The 19,058-nt window shown below is 52.0% G+C and overlaps 1 protein-coding gene across 1 annotated transcript in view; it reads right to left on the minus strand.

The window, feature by feature from the left end:
* The window catches only part of nrg3a (neuregulin 3a), a gene marked incomplete at both ends in the record, with an annotated part of 544,860 nt that overhangs the window by 495,664 nt on the left and 30,138 nt on the right, over positions 1 to 19,058 (minus strand). The window lies entirely within an intron of this gene.

Consider the following 19,058-nt stretch of genomic DNA (forward strand, 5'->3'; position numbering starts at 1 on the left):
GGTTAACATCACCAGGTTAGCATCACCAGGTTAACACCTCTAGGTTAACATCAGCAGGTTAGCATCACCAGGTTAACATCATCAGGTTAGCATCACCAGGTTAACACCTCCAGGTTAACATCAGCAGGTTAGCATCACCAGGTTAACATCAGCAGGTTAGCATCACCAGGTTAAAACCTCCAGGTTAACATCACCAGGTTAGCATCACCAGGTTAACATCAGCAGGTTAGCATCACCAGTTAACATCAGCAGGTTAGCATCACCAGGTTAACACCTCCAGGTTAACATCAGCAGGTTAGCATCACCAGGTTAACATCAGCAGGTTAGCATCACCAGTTAACATCAGCAGGTTAGCATCACCAGGTTAACACCTCCAGGTTAACATCAGCAGGTTAGCATCACCAGGTTAGCATCAGCAGGTTAGCATCACCAGTTAGCATCACCAGGTTAACATCAGCAGGTTAGCATCACCAGGTTAACACCTCCAGGTTAACATCACCAGGTTAGCATCACCAGGTTAACATCAGCAGGTTAGCATCACCAGTTAGCATCACCAGGTCAACATCAGCAGGTTAGCATCACCAGTTAACATCACCAGGTTAGCATCACCAGTTAGCATCACCAGGTCAACATCAGCAGGTTAGCATCACCAGTTAACATCACCAGGTTAGCATCACCAGGTTAACACCTCCAGGTTAACATCAGCAGGTTAGCATCACCAGTTAACATCACCAGGTTAGCATCACCAGGTTAACATCAACAGGTTAGCATCACCAGGTTAACACCTCCAAGTTAACATCAGCAGGTTAGCATCACCAGGTTAACATCAGCAGGTTAGCATCACCAGGTTAACACCTCCAGGTTAACATCACCAGGTTAGCATCACCAGGTTAACATCAGCAGGTTAGCATCACCAGTTAACATCACCAGGTTAACATCAGCAGGTTAGCATCACCAGGTTAACACCTCCAGGTTAACATCACCAGGTTAACATCAGCAGGTTAGCATGACCAGTTAACATCAGCAGGTTAGCATCACCAGGTTAACACCTCCAGGTTAGCATCACCAGGTTAACATCACCAGGTTAGCATCACCAGGTTAACGTCACCAGGTTAACACACACTGCTCAGCCAATCACACGTCAACGACTCGGTGCATGGAGACAGACGGATCAAGACGACTTGATGCAGTTTGAACCTCCTGACATCTACAGGTAAAGATGTACAAAGGACTTCAAATGATAGTGTTATGAATGTACGGTGGCTTTCAGGGGCCAAACTTCTCCCAGACAAGTGTGTGAGTGGATCCAGGTGGCTCAGGTGCAGAAACCATTGCCTTACACGTAACTACGTCTAGGTAGTGTACATGCGTACGGTCATCACCTACGAGTTCTTAAAGGACAAAACGGTTCTCCGATACGTATCGGGCAAATCTGGCTCTGCAGGTGTAGCGTTCAGCATGCAGTGTTTTTTGTCCGTTCAGAGACAACGTGGTGAAAATGGTGGCACAAACAGAATCTGCCATGTAGGTGGACCCACAGCAAGTCACAGGAACTGGCTCATCCATGAAGAATAGAAATGTATTTATGGAAGGTGATTAGATACCAGTAGTTTTTCCTGTTCATGCCCACGGTACCGTCACGACCCTGATCAGGCTTCAGAAACAGCAGATCTACAACCGGTTCCAGGGTCTCCTCGATGTCAGAGCACAGCAGCTTGGAAAGGCAACAGGAAGTTAAATAACCATCCAAGCAGGTATTTTTCGCACCGGGATCATAACAACACGTCCAGCATGGAAGCAGATGGTCTCCAGCAGCTTAAGACCCCACCAGGTGTCCCTCCTGTCAGTAAGGCTACCATTCACACAGACTTCCCGGAGCGTTGCTGGTCTGATGGGTCTCCATGTCAGCTCTACGTTCAGATGGGAGCTTCAGTTTGCCATGGTCTCCAGAGGTCTCCACGGGTCTCCAGAGGTCTCCACGGGTCTCCACGGGTCTCCAGAGGTCTCCACGGGTCTCCACGGGTCTCCAGAGGTCTCCAGAGGTCTCCAGGGGTCTCCAGAGGTCTCCAGAGGTCTCCACGGGTCTCCACGGGTCTCCAGGGGTCTCCAGAGGTCTCCAGAGGTCTCCAGAGGTCTCCAGAGGTCTCCACGGGTCTCCATGGGTCTCCAGAGGTCTCCAGAGGTCTCCACGGGTCTCCACGGGTCTCCAGAGGTCTCCATGGGTCTCCATGGGTCTCCAGAGGTCTCCAGAGGTCTCCACGGGTCTCCAGAGGTCTCCACGGGTCTCCAGAGGTCTCCACGGGTCTCCAGAGGTCTCCACGGGTCTCCAGAGGTCTCCAGAGGTCTCCAGAGGTCTCCAGAGGTCTCCATGGGTCTCCATGGGTCTCCACGGGTCTCCACGGGTCTCCACGGGTCTCCAGAGGTCTCCAGAGGTCTCCAGAGGTCTCCAGAGGTCTCCACGGGTCTCCACGGGTCTCCAGAGGTCTCCAGAAGTCAATGCAACAGAAGAGAGCTCCTCCTGGATGTGGAGCACGTCGGTACTGCATGTGGTTTCCAAGGCAATCATTTAGATTTATTCAGCCACCAGAAAACGTTTCCATCATGGTGCAGAAACCAGAAAAGCAGGATGGATGTTCTGAGAGAACTGTGTCTGAAGCGGGCCGAGTCGTCGGGTTAATCTGTAATTCAAAGAAGAGGAAGAAGGAGTGAAGCCTCAAACAGAGACGCTTTTTCCTGCACCGTTCCTCTCCTCTGCAGATAATTAGAACTGTAACAAGGTGTTATTGACATTGTGAAAGTGTGTACATGCGTGTACTCTCCCAGGGTGTGCTGCACGTGTCTAAATACGTCTCCAGCTGCTGATAATCATCGCAGAGAAGCAGAAAGAAATTCATAAACAGGAAATCGACTAACAAAATGATTCTTTGTGGAGCGAAAAACGATTTTCTGCAGATGCTGCAGAAGAATCGTTTGACTCAGACGCTCGTCTGAAGAGTGTGAGAGGAGCAGATGGATGATGACCAGGTCATCAGCAGCACTGTGAACTTCCAGCCACACGGCACCTCGTCCAGTTCCAGATGCAGAAACACAGAGAAGCTGGAGAACGCAGCGACACAGTGTGTGTGTGTGTGTGTGTGTGTGTGTGTGTGTGTGTGTGTGTGTGTGTGTGTGTGTGTGTGTGTGTGTGTGTGTGTGTGGAGAGCCTGTCCTACCATAAGCAGCGGTGTGTTACACACACACACACACACACACACACACACACACACACACACACACACACACACACACACACACACACACACACACACAGCCAGCACCATGCAACACCTTCCTGGCATCAGAACATGACACACAAACATGACATCCAGCAGTTTCTGATCTTTCTCCTTGGTCCGTAGAGACCCCTCCCCCCTCCAGCCACCCCACCCAGATTTACCTGGTAAGTTCTTTTCTCTTCTTCTGTGTTTTATAGCGGATTGTCAGAACAACCCGTGGAATAATGGCCGCATCCCAACCAGGGCTTTTCTCCTGTCAACTCATCACCTCTGAACACGTTTTTGGAGAATTTCTGCTTTCAGTGACCAACTTCTTTCACATTTGTGGCATAAAATGCAGATTTTTACGGACCGATACATGAGTGTGGGCCTGAAGCCCCTTCACATGCAGGTGTAGCAACTCCAGCTTTCTGCCTGTCTGCTCTGCTTCAGCTGCAACCACACACTATCAGGTTGTGTTGGAAACTGGTTTTATCCATCGGCTGGGATTTCCATGCTGGAAACTGCCAAGTTGCTCTTCACAGTGTCAGTTTTCTTTTTTACTTCTAGCGCAAAAGTCTGCTAAGTTGAGGTGTGCCGCGGTTTTTAAAGCGCTTCGTTGCAGATGTATTTGTACTTATCTTTGGACAAACTTTCCTGCCTTTTAGTGAGAAAATTCCCAACTATCAGGGAACAAAAGCTGCACCTTTCCTCCACTTTTAGCTGTACAAAGAATCCATGAGCCGGATTCTAACCCGTCAGATGGAATATTTCTTCACATGATGAGTACTTGTCTCACACAGCGCCTTCATTCTGCAGCACATTAAAACTGAGGACATGCGGCAGGATTCCCAACCTGCGCTTCCATCTGAGCAGATTCCCAGTTCATAAATCCTGTGATTCAAATTTCTTCTGGTCGGAAAAAGAAGAATAAAATCCTCCTGAAAACCTGAAACTACTCAGCCCAAGTCTGCCAGCAGCACTGTGGAGCTCGGCAGATGCTTCACAACCCATCAATCTTAAACATCAGAGATAGTCAGGAACTAAATCCTGCGAGGAGGAGGGGGGCAGATTCGTGTGATGCCTCTCCTGGAAGGCAAAAGATTTAATAAAACGGTTCCACTACGACAAAGAGTCGAAATAAATCAAAGGACATGGAGTCGTGTCCACACGCGTCTCAGCCTGTGGAGGTAAATGTTAAAGAAGAATTGACATGGCCTGATGAAACTACTAAAAGCTTTTGCCATCAACAAAAGCAGTTATTTGGTTTGGTGTCTCAAAGAGTCTTTAATTTGATTGATGAATCAACAGCTGAAATGTTTCACTGCTGCTCTGCAGTCCGAGTCACGATCCGTCTCACCAGCAGGCAATCATTAAGCTACTCGCTGCCGCATCCGCGCCGTCAGCCACCCTGGAACTAACGGGAAGATTGTCCTTATTCTGGCTTCAGTGCACCTAAAGTACAAAATCTTCATTCTTAATTTTCTCAGGAGTTGTATTAATATGAAATATTTTCATATCAAATTTTATTTATAAAGTTCCTTTCATGACAAAAAGCAACAAAAAAAGCTTTAAAATGAAAATTATTAATACATATTAAGATAAAACTATAATTCAAATAAAGAACACAACAGCAATAAAAATATAGTAAATTATAAAAATGATAAATTAAAATATAACCCATAACAAACATGTGACTGTGAGGAAACAATATTCTGGGAATCCAAACACACCAGGAGCCAGCCCACCCACGACCATCCAGGCGGTGCAGGAACCCCCCTGATCACGGCCCACCGCAGCCATAGGGCTGCAGTGCAGGACCCCACCCGTCCCGACAGCGGCCCTGCAGGCCGAGCAGCCAGGCCCCCCTGCATGGTGGGTCCCCATGAGGAAAACACCGGAACAGGGGAAATCTGCCAGTTAGATCCCAGCTTCACCAGACTACATCTTCAGCAAGATCTAGACCAGCATGTTGCCTCGGATACGGGTGTGTGAATGTGTGGGAGATTTCTGAGGTGGTGATGTGTCGGTGAAGAAGTCCTGAGGTGGAAAAACACTGAGAGGTTCGATGACTGGATGCTGAACTCCATATGGAGAAGCCTCGGCGTCGGAGAGTGGTAAGGTACGGCAGGAAAGAAGAAGAACAGGAAGCAGACAGATGGAAAGGTGGTGGGGGGGGACCAGCATCAGGAGCCTTCCTGATGCTGGTCCTGACCATGTCCGTCCCTTCATCAGCCCGGTACCTGCAGGGGGGCACCCAATCATTTAGTGACCCCACACTTTTCATACTTTGTGGGATTACATTTTGGATTAAAATGGAATTAAAAGCAGTTTTCTGTCTTGGTTGGAGGTTTCATGAGAACATTCTGTCCTGTGTTTTACACTCTAGGTAACTGCTGTGGTGGATTTGAGGAAAAAAAACAATAATCTAAGAACAGCAGCAGCAGCAGTTTGCAGCCGTTGCTTCTACTCAATATTTTCAGATCTATATTACAACCCTGCATGAGTGCCGCTGCTTTCCCTCCATGCCTCATTTCTGCTGCTCTTCCATGCACAAGGCTCCCGAGATGCTGCGTATCCTGAAGAGCTCTAAAAACCCTTAAGATGTCATTATTATTCACTTTAAACAAAACGCTCAGCGTATTTCCCTGCTGGAAGCTCAAACATGCAAACGGTAAGCAGATGCTGAACATGACCAGAAACATGAAGCAGAGCTGTGAGAAGATGCTGAACATGACCAGAAACATGAAGCAGAACTGTGAGAAGATGCTGAACATGACCAGAAACATGAAGCAGAACTGTGAGAAGATGCTGAACATGACCAGAAACATGAAGCAGAACTGTGAGAAGATGCTGAACATGACCAGAAACATGAAGCAGAACTGTGAGAAGATGCTGAACATGACCAGAAACATGAAGCAGAGCTGTGAGAAGATGCTGAACATGACCAGAAACATGAAGCAGAACTGAGAAGATGCTGAACATGACCAGAAACATGAAGCAGAACTGTGAGAAGATGCTGAACATGACCAGAAACATGAAGCAGAACTGTGAGAAGATGCTGAACATGACCAGAAACATGAAGCAGAGCTGTGAGAAGATGCTGAACATGACCAGAAACATGAAGCAGAGCTGTGAGAAGATGCTGAACATGACCAGAAACATGAAGCAGAACTGTGAGAAGATGCTGAACATGACCAGAAACATGAAGCAGAGCTGTGAGAAGATGCTGAACATGACCAGAAACATGAAGCAGAGCTGTGAGAAGATGCTGAACATGACCAGAAACATGAAGCAGAACTGTGAGAAGATGCTGAACATGACCAGAAACATGAAGCAGAACTGTGAGAAGATGCTGAACATGACCAGAAACATGAAGCAGAGCTGTGAGAAGATGCTGAACATGACCAGAAACATGAAGCAGAACTGTGAGAAGATGCTGAACATGACCAGAAACATGAAGCAGAACTGAGAAGATGCTGAACATGACCAGAAACATGAAGCAGAGCTGTGAGAAGATGCTGAACATGACCAGAAACATGAAGCAGAACTGTGAGAAGATGCTGAACATGACCAGAAACATGAAGCAGAGCTGTGAATGCCGCTCCCTGCAGGTCTGCTCCGTTTGTCCAGATGAAAGCTACACATCGGGGTAGAAATACAGGCAGCAGGCTTCTGGACAACGAAGGTCTGCTGGATCTCTGGTCCCTCAGGGATCCTGAAGGTTGGTAACTTCTGAGAAGGTTTTGTTCAGGTGTTTGATAGCAGTGTTGCTTCTTCCTTCTGAACATCTAACTTTATTTTTTCTTTGTAGAAATTCATTTTGTGGTCAGATGCTTCTCAGGACGTTTGTCTAAACTCATTCCATCCTCTCCGTCTCTCCTGGCGACCAGGAGTCCTCACTGGATCTGACAGGAAGACGGTTTTAATCTTTATGAGATAAAACTCCAGACAAACGCAGTCAGTTTGTCTGACAGCAGAAAGTCTGGATTTTACTCCAAGCAGCTCTGTTTAAACTTTGAACTGTAAAACAGGTTAAATCTGGATCCTTTCTGCATCCCGTCTCTTTCTTTTCCAGCCAGGCAGACAGTTGGACTTTCCCAGCTTCCCTCTCTCGGGTTGGAAATAAGTCGTGGCTTTGCGGTGTAACGACCTGGTTGTGTGTCGTGGAAACAAAGTTTTAATGTTGCAAAGTCTTGATTCATCTCAACTTATGTCTCATATCATTGTTTTATTTAACTCTGACAAAAGAGGAAAATTGGGAAATATTTCATGAAAATTGCAAAATTTTACATTTTTTCATGTATTATATTGTTGCTAACACTTAAAATTAAACTAAAACTTTAGAAAATCCATGAAAATAGCTCGATCATTATTAATACTAAATTACATCCTCAGGAAATGAATAAATCACTGTGAATCAATAAGAATGATAAAGTACAATAGAAATGTTAGATAGCAGACAGTAAAACACGAATAAAACTTAACAGTGTAATGCTTAATAAATAATAATAATAATAATAATAATAATAATAATATTGGTAACATTGGTAACCAACATGCAGCAGTTTCTCTGATGTACAGCTTTAAATTAAAACCAGTATATATAGGCCTTCAGGGCCTGAAAGGAACGGGGGGGGGGGGGGGGGGGGGGGGGGGCGGCATGTGTCACGTTTTAACAGAAGCTTTCCTCCAGTCGCTTTATGATGCGAAATGACACGTGAAATGTGAAGAGCGGAGTGAAAGTTCATTGCATGGCGTCGGTCCTTAATGGGATGAAATGAGTCGCGAAACACGCAGAGTGAGAACAAGAGTCATGACTCGCTGTTTTATTTAGAAGCAACTTCATGATACTGGGCTGATCTGCTGGGAGGACTGTGTCACCATGTTGGAGCCTTTATCCAACCAGTCGGGACGATGACGGAGGTTCAAGCAGCGAAGACGGAAAACCCGCAGCAACAACCAACCCGCAGCGACAACCAACCAGCAGCGACAACCAACCCGCAGCGACAACCAACCAGCAGCGACAACCAACCAGCAGCGACAACCAACCCGCAGCGACAACCAACCAGCAGCGACAACCAACCAGCAGCGACAGCCAACCCGCAGCGACAGCCAACCCGCAGCGACAACCAACCCGCAGCGACAACCAACCCGCAGCGACAACCAACCCGCAGCGACAACCAACCCGCAGCGACAACCAACCAGCAGCGACAGCCAACCCGCAGCGACAACCAACCAGCAGCGACAACCAACCAGCAGCGACAGCCAACCCGCAGCGACAGCCAACCCGCAGCGACAACCAACCCGCAGCGACAACCAACCCGCAGCGACAACCAACCCGCAGCGACAACCAACCCGCAGCGACAACCAACCAGCAGCGACAGCCAACCCGCAGCGACAACCAACCAGCAGCGACAGCCAACCCGCAGCGACAACCAACCAGCAGCGACAACCAACCCGCAGCGACAACCAACCAGCAGCGACAACCAACCAGCAGCGACAGCCAACCCGCAGCGACAGCCAACCAGCAGCGACAACCAACCCGCAGCGACAACCAACCCGCAGCGACAACCAACCCGCAGCGACAACCAACCCGCAGCGACAGCCAACCAGCAGCGACAGCCAACCCGCAGCGACAGCCAACCAGCAGCGACAACCAACCCGCAGCGACAACCAACCCGCAGCGACAACCAACCCGCAGCGACAACCAACCCGCAGCGACAACCAACCAGCAGCGACAACCAACCCGCAGCGACAACCAACCCGCAGCGACAACCAACCAGCAGCGACAGCCAACCCGCAGCGACAGCCAACCAGCAGCGACAACCAACCCGCAGCGACAACCAACCCGCAGCGACAACCAACCCGCAGCGACAACCAACCCGCAGCGACAACCAACCAGCAGCGACAGCCAACCCGCAGCGACAGCCAACCAGCAGCGACAACCAACCCGCAGCGACAACCAACCCGCAGCGACAACCAACCCGCAGCGACAACCAACCCGCAGCGACAACCAACCAGCAGCGACAACCAACCCGCAGCGACAACCAACCCGCAGCGACAACCAACCAGCAGCGACAGCCAACCCGCAGCGACAGCCAACCAGCAGCGACAACCAACCCGCAGCGACAACCAACCCGCAGCGACAACCAACCCGCAGCGACAACCAACCCGCAGCGACAACCAACCAGCAGCGACAGCCAACCCGCAGCGACAGCCAACCAGCAGCGACAACCAACCCGCAGCGACAACCAACCCGCAGCGACAACCAACCCGCAGCGACAACCAACCCGCAGCGACAACCAACCAGCAGCGACAACCAACCCGCAGCGACAACCAACCCGCAGCGACAACCAACCCGCAGCGACAGCCAACCCGCAGCGACAGCCAACCCGCAGCGACAACCAACCCGCAGCGACAGCCAACCCGCAGCGACAGCCAACCCGCAGCGACAACCAACCCGCAGCGACAACCAACCCGCAGCGACAACCAACCAGCAGCGACAACCAACCCGCAGCGACAACCAACCCGCAGCGACAACCAACCCGCAGCGACAACCAACCCGCAGCGACAACCAACCAGCAGCGACAACCAACCCGCAGCGACAACCAACCCGCAGCGACAACCAACCCGCAGCGACAACCAACCAGCAGCGACAACCAACCCGCAGCGACAACCAACCCGCAGCGACAACCAACCCGCAGCGACAACCAACCCGCAGCGACAACCAACCCGCAGCGACAACCAACCCGCAGCGACAGCCAACCCGCAGCGACAGCCAACCCGCAGCGACAGCCAACCCGCAGCGACAGCCAACCCGCAGCGACAACCAACCCGCAGCGACAACCAACCCGCAGCGACAACCAACCAGCAGCGACAGCCAACCAGCAGCGACAGCCAACCCGCAGCGACAGCCAACCCGCAGCGACAACCAACCCGCAGCGACAACCAACCCGCAGCGACAACCAACCCGCAGCGACAACCAACCCGCAGCGACAACCAACCCGCAGCGACAGCCAACCCGCAGCGACAACCAACCCGCAGCGACAACCAACCCGCAGCGACAACCAACCCGCAGCGACAGCCAACCCGCAGCGACAGCCAACCCGCAGCGACAACCAACCCGCAGCGACAACCAACCCGCAGCGACAACCAACCCGCAGCGACAACCAACCCGCAGCGACAACCAACCAGCAGCGACAACCAACCCGCAGCGACAACCAACCCGCAGCGACAGCCAACCCGCAGCGACAGCCAACCCGCAGCGACAACCAACCCGCAGCGACAGCCAACCCGCAGCGACAGCCAACCCGCAGCGACAACCAACCCGCAGCGACAACCAACCAGCAGCGACAACCAACCCGCAGCGACAACCAACCAGCAGCGACAACCAACCAGCAGCGACAGCCAACCCGCAGCGACAACCAACCAGCAGCGACAGCCAACCCGCAGCGACAACCAACCCGCAGCGACAACCAACCCGCAGCGACAACCAACCAGCAGCGACAACCAACCCGCAGCGACAACCAACCAGCAGCGACAACCAACCAGCAGCGACAACCAACCCGCAGCGACAACCAACCCGCAGCGACAGCCAACCAGCAGCGACAGCCAACCCGCAGCGACAGCCAACCCGCAGCGACAACCAACCCGCAGCGACAACCAACCCGCAGCGACAACCAACCCGCAGCGACAACCAACCCGCAGCGACAACCAACCCGCAGCGACAACCAACCCGCAGCGACAACCAACCCGCAGCGACAACCAACCCGCAGCGACAACCAACCCGCAGCGACAACCAACCCGCAGCGACAACCAACCAGCAGCGACAACCAACCAGCAGCGACAACCAACCAGCAGCGACAGCCAACCCGCAGCGACAACCAACCCGCAGCGACAACCAACCCGCAGCGACAACCAACCCGCAGCGACAGCCAACCCGCAGCGACAGCCAACCCGCAGCGACAACCAACCCGCAGCGACAGCCAACCCGCAGCGACAGCCAACCCGCAGCGACAACCAACCCGCAGCGACAACCAACCCGCAGCGACAGCCAACCCGCAGCGACAACCAACCCGCAGCGACAACCAACCCGCAGCGACAACCAACCCGCAGCGACAGCCAACCCGCAGCGACAGCCAACCCGCAGCGACAGCCAACCCGCAGCGACAGCCAACCCGCAGCGACAGCCAACCCGCAGCGACAGCCAACCCGCAGCGACAACCAACCCGCAGCGACAACCAACCCGCAGCGACAACCAACCCGCAGCGACAGCCAACCCGCAGCGACAGCCAACCCGCAGCGACAGCCAACCCGCAGCGACAGCCAACCAGCAGCGACAACCAACCCGCAGCGACAACCAACCCGCAGCGACAACCAACCAGCAGCGACAACCAACCAGCAGCGACAACCAACCAGCAGCGACAACCAACCAGCAGCGACAGCCAACCCGCAGCGACAACCAACCCGCAGCGACAACCAACCAGCAGCGACAGCCAACCCGCAGCGACAACCAACCCGCAGCGACAACCAACCAGCAGCGACAGCCAACCAGCAGCGACAACCAACCCGCAGCGACAGCCAACCCGCAGCGACAACCAACCCGCAGCGACAACCAACCCGCAGCGACAACCAACCAGCAGCGACAACCAACCAGCAGCGACAACCAACCAGCAGCGACAGCCAACCAGCAGCGACAACCAACCAGCAGCGACAACCAACCCGCAGCGACAACCAACCCGCAGCGACAACCAACCAGCAGCGACAACCAACCCGCAGCGACAACCAACCCGCAGCGACAACCAACCCGCAGCGACAACCAACCCGCAGCGACAACCAACCCGCAGCGACAACCAACCCGCAGCGACAACCAACCCGCAGCGACAACCAACCCGCAGCGACAACCAACCAGCAGCGACAGCCAACCAGCAGCGACAACCAACCAGCAGCGACAACCAACCAGCAGCGACAACCAACCAGCAGCGACAACCAACCAGCAGCGACAGCCAACCAGCAGCGACAGCCAACCAGCAGCGACAACCAACCAGCAGCGACAACCAACCAGCAGCGACAGCCAACCAGCAGCGACAGCCAACCCGCAGCGACAACCAACCCGCAGCGACAGCCAACCAGCAGCGACAGCCAACCCGCAGCGACAGCCAACCCGCAGCGACAACCAACCAGCAGCGACGCTGCAACAGAAAAGTTTGTAGCGTCACTGGGATGGAGGGATGGATGGAGGGATGGATGGATGGAGGGATGGAGGGATGGATGGAGGGAGGGATGGAGGGATGGATGGATGGAGGGATGGATGGATGGAGGGATGGAGGATGGATGGAGGGATGGAGGGATGGATGGAGGGAGGGATGGATGGATGGATGGAGGGATGGATGGATGGAGGGATGGAGGGATGGAGGGAGGGATGGATGGATGGAGGGATGGAGGGATGGAGGGATGGATGGAGGGATGGAGGGATGGAGGGAGGGATGGATGGAGGGATGGATGGAGGGATGGAGGGAGGGATGGATGGAGGGATGAAGGGATGGAGGGAGGGATGAAGGGATGGATGGAGGGATGGAGGGAGGGATGGAGGGATGGAGGGAGGGAGTTATGGAGGGATGGATGGATGGAGGGATGGATGGAGGGAGGGATGGATGGATGGAGGGATGGAGGGATGGAGGGAGGGATGGATGGAGGGAGGGATGGATGGATGGAGGGATGGATGGAGGGATGGAGGGATGGAGGGAGGGATGGAGGGAGGGATGGATGGAGGGATGGAGGGATGGAGGGATGGATGGAGGGATGGAGGGATGGAGGGAGGGATGGATGGATGGAGGGAGGGAGTTATGGAGGGATGGATGGATGGAGGGACGGATGGAGGGATGGATGGATGGAGGGATGGAGGATGGATGGAGGGATGGATGGATGGATGGAGGGATGGATGGATGGATGGAGGGATGGATGGAGGGAGGGATGGAGGGAGGGATGGATGGAGGGAGGGATGGAGGGAGGGATGGATGGAGGGAGGGATGGAGGGATGGATGAAGGGAGAGATGGAGGGATGGAGGGAGGGATGGATGGATGGAGGGAGGGATGGATGGATGGATGGAGGGATGGAGGGATGGAGGGATGGAGGGAGGGATGGAGGGATGGATGGAGGGATGGAGGGAGGGATGGATGGAGGGATGGAGGGAGGGATGGATGGATGGAGGGATGGAGGGATGGATGGATGGATGGATGGATGAAGGGATGGAGGGAGGGATGGATGGAGGGATGGAGGGAGGGATGGATGGAGGGATGGAGGGAGGGATGGAGGGATGGATGGAGGGATGGAGGGAGGGATGGATGGAGGGATGGAGGGAGGGATGGATGGAGGGATGGATGGAGGGATGGAGGGAGGGATGGAGGGAGGGATGGATGGAGGGATGGAGGGATGGAGGGATGGATGGATGGAGGAGTCGGAGCTGCATGCTGCACCACAGCTCGGTGTCTGCAGCTCCATCCAGTCCCTGCCGCCCTCAGCTGGAGCAGCTCTCTGCAGTTAGACTGGACCAGTTCAGGAAGCTGCTAGAAGGTCGGAGCCTGAGGCGGGAAGAAAGCTCCTTTAAAGACGCACTACGTAACTTTCCAACCTTAAAACAGTGATTCTGACTCGGTGATGACACACTGACATTTATAAAAGCTGCATTTGTGGAGGCGGCGCCATGCAGCCCGTCCCTCGCCATCGCTCGTAGCGTTGCAGCCAAGTTGGTCGCCATGTCACACACACATGTAGCTGGATACAAACACTCCTGCCGTTGTGAACGGTTTTAGAGAAGAGAGGAAGACAGCGATGAAGAGCAGTCAGCAGCAGGCTGACTTTTACCTGCTGGAGAGGTTTCAGAGAACAGGCAGGATGCAAGATGGCCGACTGCCCTCCTCCCAGTAGACTCTCTACATTAACCAGCTTCTACTTTAGATGCAGCTGCTGTCCCGGTTCCAGCTGCAACCCTGTTTTCTCTGAGCGTGTCGACATCCTCTTCCTCAGCTTTCAGCCTTGACGTCGTCTTTAAAGTCCTCGTCTGAATAAATGTAGAAAAGGAGCCGATTTGTTCCTGACAGCCCTGCTGGGACTTTCAGCGCATTTCCAGAACAAAGCAGCAACTAATCAGGCAGAAAGACAGATTAATACAATAACTGTCTGAATTATCTGGGAATCTTTGGAGTTACTGATCTGAGAAAAGATCATTAACCCTCCGCTGCCCTGATCAGGTGCGACAGCCACAACTGGCCAGCGGGACGTACGTCCTGTTAAATATGATGTGGAAAACATTTCATCAGATGAACAGAAACTATGCTGCTCTACAGATCCAAAGTTTACTTAAATTCACAATTAATCACAATATTAAAACATCATGATTATTTATTATTATGTCCTAAAAACTGCTGACTTTCCAGAAAAGATTCCTCCTGAGCTACCAGTCGGTTTGGCTCCACTCGCTCCTGGAATGAAAGTTTCACCACATCCACGTTTTTCCTCTTGTGTTTTTGTTCCAACAAAAGGCGAGTTATTCCCTCCAAACACAGATTTAGTCCTCGCTGTCATCTTTATGAGGAAACAAAAGGAATGGCCAACATGTCGTTGGGAAGGATGTGGAGCGACAAACTGATGCGAAACAAATCACAGTCTAGAAATAACAAAACTTCAAAACACATAAATCAGGATTATTAAATTATCCCTTTAGAAAATATTAGTCTAAAACCTCTAAATAAAAAGCGTGTCAGAAACATTTTGTCTCAGTTAATCTACATGTATGTCGCGGTTAATCATCATGTCATCACATAATAAATCTACAAAATTCCATTTTATTGCAGTCCCGTGGAAGTTGGTCACATTTTCAGCTGCTTTACTTTTCCTCATAACTTCCCTCTGTTGCTTTGTCTCTTCATGATGTTTCCATCTAAAGATGGATGGAACAATGGAGGATTTCACATATTTCTAATGCTGAATTTATCAATAATAAATTATAATTATTTCTTTGAAACCATGCTGTGATGATCCTTCACACATAACTTCTGCTGAACTTGTCCATCCAGATGTTGCAGCGTTGGACTTGACCTACTTGGGGACGAGATGTGGAGTTTTCTGCCTTATAAGAGCAACATTTCCAACACGGTCACATCTGGTCCAATGAGGTTTATTCTACAGAAACTTCTCTCTCTCCACTATATCTTTTGCCAAGGGGACATTGAGGTGTGTGTGTGTGTGTGTGTGTGTTTGCCCTGGAGGAGCAGATGTGTGTGTCCAGAACAGATGTGCTCTGCTGGGGACCTCCTTTCAGCCCGATCGGACCCAGCTCTGCAGAGGCAAGTGGCCGCTCATGTTAAGCCTCTTAGTGCTGACTGACATGACGCTGAGGGAGGCTGCTGACCCAGATGCTGAACAGATGCAGGAACCTACATCTGTCTGCTGGCCATGAGAGAAAAAACAGGGAAAACTGAACGTGCTGATGTAAGTCATGCACACCCCAACATGCTGGCAGTGTTTGCAGGCATCAGCAGCAGTTTAGAACATTACAGATCAGATCGATCGATCCGACATCAGCCGTCGATGGCTTGCTAACAAAGCTGCAGTCAGCAGCGTCTGCAGGAGGCGATGATTCACCTGGTCATACAGGTTCCGCATAATTCAGACGATGAGCGCAAGGCCTGGGGAGCGACTGGGGATCAGCATGAATGATGGGAGGAACGTCACCGAGGGTTCTCCTGAGGAACGTCACTGTGGGTTCTCCTGAGGAACGTCACTGTGGGTTCTCCGGGGGAACGCCACCGTGAGTTCTCCTGAGGAACGCCGCCGAGGGTTCTCCTGAGGAACGCCGCCGAGGGTTCTCCTGAGGAACGTCGCCGAGGGTTCTCCTGAGGAACGTCGCCGTGGGTTCTCCTGAGGAACGTCGCCGTGGGTTCTCCTGAGGAACGTCACTGTGGGTTCTCCGGGGGAACGCCAACGTGAATTCTCCTGAGGAACGCCGCCGTGGGTTCTCCGGGGGAACGCCGCCGAGGGTTCTCCTGAGGAACGTCGCCGTGGGTTCTCCGGGGGAACGCCAACGTGAATTCTCCTGAGGAACGCCGCCGAGGGTTCTCCTGAGGAACGTCGCCGTGGGTTCTCCGGGGGAACGCCACCGAGGGTTCTCCTGAGGAACGTCGCCGTGAGTTCTCCTGAGGAACGTCGCCGTGGGTTCTCCTGAGGAACGTCGCCGTGGGTTCTCCTGAGGAACGCCGCCGTGGGTTCTCCTGAGGAACGCCGCCGTGGGTTCTCCTGAGGAACGCCGCCGTGGGTTCTCCTGAGGAACGCCGCCGTGGATTCTCCGGGGGAACGTCGCCGTGGGTTCTCCGGGGGAACGTCGCCGTGGGTTCTCCGGGGGAACGTCACCGTGGATTCTCCGGGGGAACGTCACCGTGGATTCTCCGGGGGAACGTCACCGTGGATTCTCCGGGGGAACGTCACCGTGGATTCTCCGGTGGAACGTCACCGTGGGTTCTCCTGAGGAACGCCGCCGTGGGTTCTCCGGGGGAACGTCGCCGTGGGTTCTCCGGGGCGTGACGGAATGGATGAAACATGGAGAAACATGGATGAACTAATTATCCCAACTGTTTCTGAATGAAAATATAAAATGATGGCATTACCAGGAAATCTGCACAATGATTGCCTCATGCCTGAAGTATCCTAGGGGATGCTGCTCGTTACAAACGCAGGAACTTTACCCAGCAAAACATATTTACTGGAAAATATTCAGAGATTTTAACGGCAAGCTGCAGAAACATACATATTCTACAATCCGTCGTGATACTGTGTTGCCGTGGAGACGAAGGAAAATATCAACTCTGTACAAATGGGGCCCCAGGATGCGTGTACATGTTGGGAAAAGATTTGCATCATTTGCATCCCAACATAAACATCTTAAAGGTGATACCTCTGTTGGTCTCCGTGTCCTGCTTGCAGCTCTTTGAGCTGCTGCAGTGATGCCATCACGTCTGAGTACAGTCAGAGTTTCACCCAGTTTTCAGAAGACATGTTCAGACATCCTGAAAAACAACAAGGAGTTTGCCAAACAATCCAAACCTGGACCGTAGCGGGCAGTCTGCACACAGCCACGACACTGAACACACACTCACACACACACATGACTGTGTGAGAGACGTTGCTGCATTTGTTTGAGGTTGTTCAGCTGCCAATTTACTCTCTTTGTCAGTTTTCTGTTGCTCAAACAAGCACTCTGCGTGAGCCCCCTTCAGCTCCACTCGGCCGTCTGCACTTCGTGGCCCTCTTAACAAACCTTCTACTCCTTTATCTCGTCCTTTCTTTGCTCTTGGCGTTGGTCGCTGCCTGCAGCAAACTTCTCTTCCAGCCCTGTGAACCCAGCGGAGAGCGAGGACAGACACCCAGAAACCAGGTTTTATGTTTGTTTCCACCTCCAGACTTCTGACTTTCCAGCTTTTTATCACAGCTGATCACAAACCTGCTGCAAGTGTTTCAGATGTACAAGTTACCCTGAAAGCACCACTTCTCCTGAGCTGCTTGCATGAAGGTGTCTGGAAGAGTCACTTTAAATCAGTGTTTCTCAGTCCAGGTCCCCATGATCCCCCTGCCCTGCATGTTTTACAGTGAGCCTAACACACCTCTTTGCACACACACACACCTCTTGCTTTTATTGTGGACGCACAAATCGCTTCATTGCAGCACGGCACAGGATTAAGTGGTAATTGTTGGATTACGTTGAACAAACTGTTACATAATGTTATATAATTCATTATAAAGACCTAAAATAAGTCTGCAAAGAAGGGAAAGAGTGATTCCACATATTTTATATTTGCTCTATAAATATTGCTTTTTCATATGTGATCATGCTGATTCTTGCCGCACTGTCGCCTCGCCTCTCCAGGGACTCCACACTGTAAATGAGTGTGTTGTTTACTTTGAGGCTCCTCTGCCAGACTGAAGCTTAGCTCTGGCAGGATGAGGGACTCCTCTCTCTCGGAGCTAAAAATGGGTTTGACTCAGATGATATTTCAAGCCATTAAAAACAAAGCCGAGCTCTGGGAAGGCGATGACCAGAGAGCAGCCGAGGGCCTGAGGGATGGCAATCCATCACTCCTTAAACCCCTCCATCTTCTCACTGCCTGTCCACCGAGACGCTCCCCAGTAAGGGTGGGGTGAAGGCAGAGGACCGCCATGCCCAGGTGGGGGTCAGAGCACCGAGGCATGAGTGGCGAGATGAGTGGAGGGATGGATTTTCTAGTGGATTTCATGTCCTAAGAGCCGGATACGTCGACAAAAGGGAAAGAAAAGATAAATAACTGGGTTTAAAACGCCGTTCTGGACCATTTTCTTAAAGATCATTTAGTTTCAAGTGAATGTGAGATGTGAAGATATCTTTGTTATTCTTTAGAAATATTACTGAAGTTCTACAAAATGACATCTTACCTGTTCAGAGAGGTGATGCAACATGCGGAGTAAAAACCGTCCATAAAGACACGCAGGTGAAATGTAAAATGTTCTGAGAAACATGAAACCAAACATCCACATGTGATGATGGGGACTGAAGACGCATTAATGAAGCAAAGTGAGTGAAAATCAGCTCCAGGCGCCCTCCGCTTATCCTTCACTCTCAGGTTTAAGCTAAGCTAGCATGCATACAAGTTCTTCTTATAATTAACTCCTCATTCCTTCGAGCAAGTTGACAATTTACTCGTGTAAACAGGTTGTATAGTGCAGTATTTTAGACAGGGCATGTCTTCTTGCTAAATTGCCTCTGACATTTCTTG

This window comes from Telmatherina bonti (genome assembly GCF_933228915.1).
Source record: "Telmatherina bonti genome assembly, chromosome: 11".
Lineage (NCBI taxonomy): Eukaryota > Metazoa > Chordata > Actinopteri > Atheriniformes > Telmatherinidae > Telmatherina > Telmatherina bonti.